The sequence below is a fragment of the Cyanistes caeruleus genome, unplaced genomic scaffold, assembly GCF_971803275.1.
Source record: "Cyanistes caeruleus unplaced genomic scaffold, bCyaCae1.hap1.1 HAP1_SCAFFOLD_78, whole genome shotgun sequence".
Taxonomy (NCBI): domain Eukaryota; kingdom Metazoa; phylum Chordata; class Aves; order Passeriformes; family Paridae; genus Cyanistes; species Cyanistes caeruleus.
Genome location: NW_028255889.1, coordinates 2444395 through 2453646, shown reverse-complemented (window position 1 = coordinate 2453646; position 9252 = coordinate 2444395).

Below are 9252 nucleotides of genomic sequence, written 5' to 3'. Positions count from 1 at the left end.
CTGGCTGTTTTTATAGGGTTTGTTGATACTATGATGCAGAATGCTTTGTCTGTTCCTGTGAAAAACACACTGATTAAGACTGCTGGGTTTTTCATGTACCAGACTCTCTACAAGCTGCAGGATTGGTTGAACAGGTGAAGGAGTTGTTAAAAGAGCAGTTGATAAAATGAGGAAATGGGAACCTGTCCTGGTGGAGAACCCATCTCCCAGATGTGTTCCATGCCCTTAACAATGGGCCCACTGGGGAAATGGAAACCCCTGGGTGTGCAGGGCTGCACCCAATTTGCAAACACAACCATGGACAGTGAGACTTGGACTGCCTGGGAAATGGTTCTGGGTGTGATGGCCCCTGACAGGGCCACCCCAGAGGCTGCAGGGCTGGACCTTCATGCACTGGAATTAATTAGGAAAAAGCCAAAGCAAATGAAAGTTAACAATACAAGAATAGGAATTCAGATTCCTCCAGGACACTTTGGTTTGGTAACTGCTCACTTGAGCTTGGCCTTGCAAAGTGTTGATGTCATGGGAGGAGGAATTGATGCAGATTATCAAGGAGAAATTAAAGAAATTCTGTTAAAAATGAATGAACAAGATTGGATTATTCAACCCCATGACAGGTTATCACAAATATTGATATTGCAGTTTAAAAACGATTGTGAAAGAAGGAGATCCACCTCCAATCAGCACTGTTTGTGGAGATAAAAGGTTTGGATGCAGCAGTCCTAATAATTGGTCCAGAGTGTGGGTCCAGAGGCCAAATGGCCCTCCAGAGGCAGCTGAAGGAACAGCTCTGGGGAAAGACAACACTGGTTGAATCCTGAGACCTGAGCATGAAGAATGGGAATATGTCCCTGCAGCCAAGTGTTCTCTGCCAGAAAAAGTCAATATTGTTTTACAGATGCTGCCAGAGCAAATTTCCCTGTTTGGCCCAACGACCCCTTTGGAAAATGCTCTGATCCACGGGGCTCCATGTGAAGGCTGATGTGACACTGAGGGACTTCCACACCAATTCCAGCCAGGAGCTGGAAACTGGGATCCTCTCCCCTTCGGCTGGAGAAGTGCCAGGTCCCAGTCCCTGACGGGCACCCAGGCTCCTGGCTGGAATTGGTGTGGAAGTCCCTCAGTGTCACATCAGCCTTCACATGGAGCCCCGTAGATCAGAGCATTTTCCAAAGGGGTCGTTGGGGCAAACAGGGAGATTTGGTCTGGCAGCATCTGTAAAACAATATCCCATAACATCAGCTTGTTGTGTCAGAGAACACTTGGCTGCAGGGACATATTCCCATTGTTCCTGCCCAGGTCTCAGGATTCAAACAGTGTTGTCTTTCCCCAGAGCTGTTCCTTCAGCTGCCTCTGGAGGGCCATTTGGCCTCTGGACCCACACTCTGGCTCCATTATTAGGACTGCTGGATCCAAACTCTTGATCTCCATGAACAGAGGTGATTTGAGGTAGATGTCCTTCTTTCACAATTGTTTTTAAAACTGCAATATTAATAACTGTTCTATCCTGCCATGGGGTTGGAAAACAAAATCTTGTTCATTATTGTTTAACAGACTTACATCAATTTTTCCTTGATAATCTGCATCAATTCCTCCTCCCATGACATCAACACTTTGCAAGGCCAAGCTCAAGTGAGCAGTTACCAAACCAAAGCATCCTGGAGGAATCTGAATTCCTATTCTTATATTGTTAACTTTCATTTGCTTTGGCTTTTTCCTAATTAATTCCAGTGCATGAAGGTCCAGCCCTGCAGCCTCTGGGGTGGCCCTGTCAGGGGCCATCACACCCAGAACAATTTCCCAGGCAATCTAAATCTCACTGTCCATGGTTGTGTTTGCAAATTGGGTGCAGCCCTGCACACCCAGGGGTTTCCATTTCCCCAGTGGGCCCATTGTTAAGGGCATGGAACACATCTGGGAGATGGGTTCTCCACCAGGACAGGTTCCCATTTCCTCATTTTATCAACTGCTCTCTTAACAACTCCTTCACCTGTTCAACCAATCCTGCAGCTTGTAGAGAGTCTGGTACATGAAAAACCCAGCAGTCTTAATCAGTGTGTTTTTCACAGGAACAGACAAAGCATTCTGCATCATAGTATCACCAAACCCTATAGAAACAGCCAATTTCACCCCTTCCTCCTTTATTCCATGTATACAATTCACAAAAGTTTACCACTGACATTTGGGTCTTTGCCAGTCCTTTTTTGTAGGGTGCTTAGTGTTACAGTGAGCAGCCAAAGCTCACAAATCAGTACTGTCAACATTATTTCAAATTATCAATTTTTAATTATGTATATAAATATATATTATTGTGTTATATTATTATCATCATTATCATCATTATCATTATCATTATCATTATCATTATCATTATCATCATTATCATCATTATTATAATCATTATCATCATTGTTCTTGTTGTTGTTTTTTCACTTGTACAAACAAATCTGAGCTCAAGACTATAACCTTCTTCTGTCACTCCACATGGGAGTGTTCCAAAAACAATTGTTCCTTCTGTTGGTGCTTTTTCCTATTTGCTGTTAACAAAACCCATCCTACTCTTCCCAAACCCCCAAATTCTTTTCCTTTTTCCACATGCAATTTTTGGATTCATTTTAAGGCTGATTTACTAAAACATGGATATGATCTGGTATCAATATCCAACTGAGAAAGACAAAGTCTCCTTAACTGTTTTAGGATTAAAAAGTGTATGTTTATTCACAGCACTGGGCTGATGTGTCAGGTCACCCCTTAATACACACGGCCCCAAGCACAGGTGAATACAGGCTTTTTATTTACAGAAGTATTGAATACAAATACATATTCATGACCCAGTTCCCACCAACTTTTCACTTCCTATGCTACTTAGGAAAAAAAGCAATTAAGCATGATCCTTGAAATGGGTCGGTGGTCTTTTTCTGAGGAGGGGTCACAGAAGGGAGGAAGGGATATGGCTCTTCCTCGTTCTGACCTTTCTACCTTTTCAATGCAAAGTGACAAATGGACCCTTGGCTGGGCTCCTTGTTTCATATCTTCAATGAGTTTCTGATTTGCAACTGTCTTATGTTCTTGAAGTTCTTTACCAGATACTTTATTTCTCACTCTAAGCCCAACTGAACAAGCATAAAGTTGACAATTAGTTATTAGCCAATGATTAACCTCTATTTTAGCAAGGCCTCTTATGGATGCTAACTGTGAAACAGAGAGCACGGTGCCTGTGGAAATTGCAGGCCACATAGCTTTCTCAGTCTTGCCTGAGAAAGTGGCCTGGGAAATCATGAGGAGGAATTAAAACAATCCTCAGAGACAGAAAACAGCCTTGCAGGTGCTGTTTGTCTGTTCCTTGTTTTCTTGCAAGAGAAGGTCGAGGGGTGGTGTACCCCACTGACCAATGATAGTGATGTGTTAGTTTACTAACCAATAAGAGTTTCTTTTCTGTACTTTTCACGTATCGGTCTATAAAAAAGACCTGAGGTAATAAACCAGAGAGAAATTCTCCTGATCGACTCCCAAGAGAGTCTGTGTCGTTCTTCTCGCTGTTCCTAATAGAGCAACATCCTCTCTATCTACCTTTAATTTTAGCAAGGCCCATCTATTGATTTTAATTAGAGTTAGCAAGGCTTCTTTTTAATTAAGGCCTCAGCTTCTCTAGAATCTTAAATTCTTCAAAGTTTGTGTCTCACCATGCCCCTCTGCTTTTTGTGTGTTTTGTTGTAAAAAGGCAGAATTGGCAGGATTCAGTTCTGAGGCCGATTCTGCAGCTGCTGCCTTGTGGGGCTGGTGCTGTCCCTATGCAGGCCCAGGTATTTCTCATGCAGCTTCCTCTGTGGGGGCTGTAGGAAAACTTGAGGGGAAAGTATTTTATTATCTTTCCTTGGTTAATTTGTTAGTCACCTCCCTACACCTAAGATGGACTTGATGCGAAAAATTGGGACAGGGAGCAATTGGTTACTAAAACAAAAAATGTGATTGGCTTTAGGCAGTGGCATTGCTTGCCACTGAACTGGATCATGTTTAAAAGGAAAATGACTGGAACAAAAGGAAGGAAAATGGTACAACAACATTTGGCATGGACAGTCCTCCCACAGGGATATCCAGCGTCAGTGGTTTTGTTTGGGCAAGCTTTGCAGAAAATATTAAGAGAGTTTACTCCAGCCTCAGGAGTTAGGATGTTGCAGGATGTGGATGATTTGCTTTTGTCAGGAGGACAAAAGGTGGTTGAAGAGGCTACTGTAAAGCTGCTTAATTTTCTTGCTAAAAAAAGACTTAAGGTGTCTGAAAAGGAGGCCAGTTGGTAGGAAAAAAAATAATAATAAAAAGGTCATATATAAAGCTGTCCTGGGGTGACTTTATGATCCTGGTATCCCCAATCGTCTGGTTTATGTTATATATTAAGTTGTGCACCTTTAAGCCTGGCTCTGAGAGCGAAGGGGGTGGAAGAAGAAGTGCGCAATTTGTGTTGAAAGAAAACATCACTCCCCCACATCCCGCTCCTGGACTGTGGTGTCTGCAGCACGGACACACTGCAGGACACAGCTTCTCTCTGGCTTTTAGTTAGTTTTAGCTAGCTGAGGCAGAGGAGTTCCCTGGACCTTTGTTTTTTCCCTTTTTACCTGCATCTGTGCAAGCCTGCTCTGGACCGAACACGCAGCCAAACCCCGGGAGCTCACGCCTATGGCCCACCGGGGCCTGGGCCTCGGCACTTTCCAGCGCCGAAAGGACTGATAAGATCCTGAGCGAGCCGAGCTACAGCACATGAAAAGGACTTTTCTTCCTAGATTTGCCATCCCATTCAACAGCAAGAGGTTTTCTTATTTAATATTATTCAATTTCTGTTAAATAAACAGCTTCTCCCACTTCTCTCCAAGGAAATTTTTTTCCTTTCCCGGAACAGTTGTGGGGGAGGGGTCATTTCCCTGGGGAAACCCCCACTTGGAGTTTTCCTCCTAAATTGGCCTTAAAGAAGGACAAAAAGCCAACAAAACTCCACAAAAATGCCACAAGATTCCTTAAATCTTCTCAAAACCCTACCAAATTCCAAAAACATCCCACAAAATCTCCTCCAATTTCCACAAAATTGCAGAAAAATACCACAAGATTGAAGAAAAATCCCACAAAATACCCTAAATCTTTTCAAAATGCTACGAAATTCCAGAAACATCCCACAAAATTCTTTACAAATTTCCACAAAATCTCAGAAAAATCCCTCAAAATTCAAGTCTCCTCAAAATGCCACAAAATGCCACAAAAACCCCACCAAATTCCAGAAACATCCCACAAAATCTCCTACAATTTCCTAGATATTCCAACAAAAACCCCACCAAATAACAGAAACATCCCACAAAATCTCCTCCAATTTCCAGAAAATCTAAGAAAAATCTCTCAAAATTCTTCAATTCTCCCTAAAATCCCACAGAATGCCAAAACATTCCACAACATGCCAAAAAAATTCCACAAAATTCAAGAAATGTCACACAAAATTCAAGAAAAATCCCACAAAATTCCAGAAATATCCCACTAAATTCCTGAAAAATCCAACATAATTCCCTAAATCTTCTCAAAACGCTACCAAATTCCAGAAACATCCCACAAAATTTTCTCCAATTTCATACAAAATTCCAGAAAAAGCCTAGAAGATTCCACAAACATCTCACAAAAATCCAGGTACATCCCACAAAATTCCAAAACATTTCTTCAAAATCCTACACAATTCTAGAAAAATCCTACGAAATTCAATAAAAATTCCACAAAATTCCATAAATCTTCTGAAAACCCTACCAAATTCCAGAAACATTTCACTAAATCTCCACAAATTTCAAAAAAAATCCTGAAAAATTTCACAAGATTACAGAAAAATACCACAAGATTGAAGAAAAATCCACAAAATTCCAGAAACATCCCACAAGATCTTTACAAATTTCCACAAATTCTAAGAAAAATCCCTCAAAATTCTTCAAGTCTCCTCAAAATCCTACAAAATTCCAGAAACATCCCACAAAATTTAAGAAAAATCCCACAAATTCCTGAAAAATCCCGCAAAATTCCCTACATCTTCTCAAAACCCCACTAAATAACAAAACATCCCACAAAATCTGCACAAATTCCCAGAAAATCTCAAAAAAAATCCCACATCATTCAAGGAAAATCCCACAAAATTTCAGAAAAATCCCACCAAATTCTAGAAACATCCCACAAAATCTCCTCCACTTCCAACAAAACTCCTGGAAAATTCCAAAAAATTCCAGAAAAATCCCACAATATCTCCGCCAATTTTGACAATATTCCAGAAAAATTTCACAAAATCCTTGGAAAACCTCACAAAATTCAAGAAAAATCCCATAAAATTACAGAAACATCCCAAAAAATCTCAATATCCCATTAATATTCAAAAAAATCCCACAAAATTCCCTAAATCTCCTCAAAATATTTCCAAATTCCAGAAAAATCACACGTAATTCCAGAGAAATCCCACAAAATCTCCTCAATATCCTGGTAAATTGCATAAAAATCACAAAAAATTCCCTAAATCTCCTCAAAACCCTACCAAATTCCAGAAACATCCCGCAAAAGTCCAGAAAAATCCCACAAAAATAATTTAAAAAATCCTACAAAATTTTAGGCAATTCTACAACATTCACAAAAATCACAGAAAATTGAAGAAACATCCCACAAAATTATTTTCATTTGTTCAAAATCTCACATAATTCCACAAAAATCCCGCAAAATTGAAAAAAAATCCCACATAATTCCCTAGATCTTCTCAAAATGCTACCAAATTCCACAAATATTCCACAATATCTCCACAAATTTCCACAAAATCTAAGGAAAATCCCTTAGACTTTTTCAAGTCTTCTCAAAATCCCACAAAATTCCATGAGAATCCCACAAAATTCCAGAAACATCCCACAAAATCTCTTCAATAGCCAGAAAAATCCAAGAAAAATCCCACAAAATTCAAGAAAAATCCCACAAGTCCCTAAATCTTCTCAAAACCCCACAAAATTCAAGAAAAATCCCACAAAACTCAAGAAAAATCCCACAAAATTCCAGTAAAATCTGATGAAATTGTTAGCGTTCAGGAACACACATAATCACAAATGATTATATGCAGGGGCTTTATTAAGAGATCTGGGTGTCAGGGGTACACATACCCAAATCTGACCCATCTTGGTTTTGAGTTGAACATGTTTTATACTCTGTTATTATATAACTTATATATTAATTATTAAATTGTTCTATTGTATGCATTGTTTTTACCCAAGCATGGATTTCTCCTGATCCCCCCCAGCCCCCTAACATTGTTCCTCATGTTCTTTAAACAATAATTATAGCTAATCACGTCTAACAATTGTATCATGATCATCTACTGATTACACAGGTGCAGTTTTGACCTGATTTTTAGCAAGTACAAGGCCTAACATTTCCCAGGGCCAACTTTTCCCAGGCTTGGCAAACCTAACTTTCTAAGTCCCTGGATTTTCTAAGATTTTGAGACCTTTTACTATCATTACATATTTGTATTATATATTTGATATTACATATCTAAATACTACATATTTCACTTCACTATAAGTGCAAATGTTTTCACTTGATACAGTTCTTTGTTTCTGAGTTTATACTTGATGTTCTTTGAATCCTTGATTGATGTAAACCTCATCCAGGTGAGCTGTCCTGGATGCTGTCAGGAACTGGAGAACCAGAAGATGGTGGATCTCACATCAGTGCCTTTATTATTTTCTGGTTCCAGGACATTTTCTTCTGTATTTCTACCTTGAAGATGCTGCAAACTAACCAAATTGCTAAGAATACAATTAGTAAGATTATGGCACTCTCAATGATAGATTTACTCCATGACCTCACATTCCACCCTAACCCTTTGAAGATTCTCCCTAACCAATTGTAGTCAAATCCTTTTGCTCTTCCTGTGCTCCATGCTCTATTTGTTGCAACTGATTGATGTCATATTCTACATCTGCAGTTACATTTGGGATGTGGATGCAGCAATGATCAGTCCTTCCCTTTAAAAAACCCACACACTCCATGCTCTTTCAGGAGTAGTAAATTGTAATTGTATGTTTAGTTCTTTAAATCTTTCTCAGGTCACTCTTGCTAATTTATCTACCTGACCTGTAAGTTTGTACAACATTTCTTTATTCTGATAGTTTGCTATAGGACCAAGCAAAGACTCTAGGGCCCACCCAAATTTCGCTCTACTAAAGGGTTCTTACCAAGTGTCATCTTGATTCTATTCCTATCTTAATCCTTCCTAGCTCTGCCTGTGTCTAGCCACTGAGTTGATTTTGCCATTGTTAGCATCCATACCAAGATTAATTTTTGTTTTAGCAATTTTACCAATGTTTCTGCACCCCAATGGCATTCGTTATGTTTAATTTGTAGAACTTCTCTCATTATCAAGGGGGTTAACACTATTTGTCTTTGTGCAGTTACATACCACTCTTCTGAATTATTTTGTGCATTTAGCTAATGTCCCAATTTCTCATCTTCTACTGAATATTTTGGTTTTGGAGGCAAATTACATTGAGCTACATTAACATTTAAAGGTATCAATGCCATTGTTGTTTGCACTTCTAAAGCAATCTGTCGAGCTGTCCAGTCTGCTTTTCGATTTTCCTCACAAATTTTGGAGTTTCTTGATTGGTGTGCTTTACACTGTATAATTGATACTTGTTCAGGTTTTTGTATTGCTTTTATCAATTGCAGGACTGCATCTTGATGTTTAACGTGTGTACCTTGAGAAGCCAGTAGTCTTCTTTCTTTCTACAGTGCTCCATGTACATGTACTACTCCAAAAGCATACTTTGAGTCAGTCCATATGTTTACCCTTTTCCCTTTACTCAATTCTAGTGCTCTGCTTAAGGCAACCAGTTCTGCCCTCTGGGCAGATGGATTTGGTAATAATGCTTTTGCCTCCACTATTGTACTGACTGTTGTTACCGCATATCCAGCGTATCTGGTCCCGTTCTCCACGAAGCTGCTTCCATCTGTGAATAGCTCTCACTCTGCTTGCTCTAGTGGGATGTCTTTCAGGTCTTCTCTTGCCAAATAGGTGTACTCTATTACTTCTACACAGTCGTGCTCTAATGGGCCTTCTTCAGTTGTGGTACGTGGGAACAAAGCTGGATTCAAGAGGTTAGTTGTCTTTTGTGTGACATCATCCTGCTCAGTCAGGATTACCTGGAATTTCATCATCCTGCTTGGATATAGCCCATGGCCCCCCTTTTGTTCTAAAAC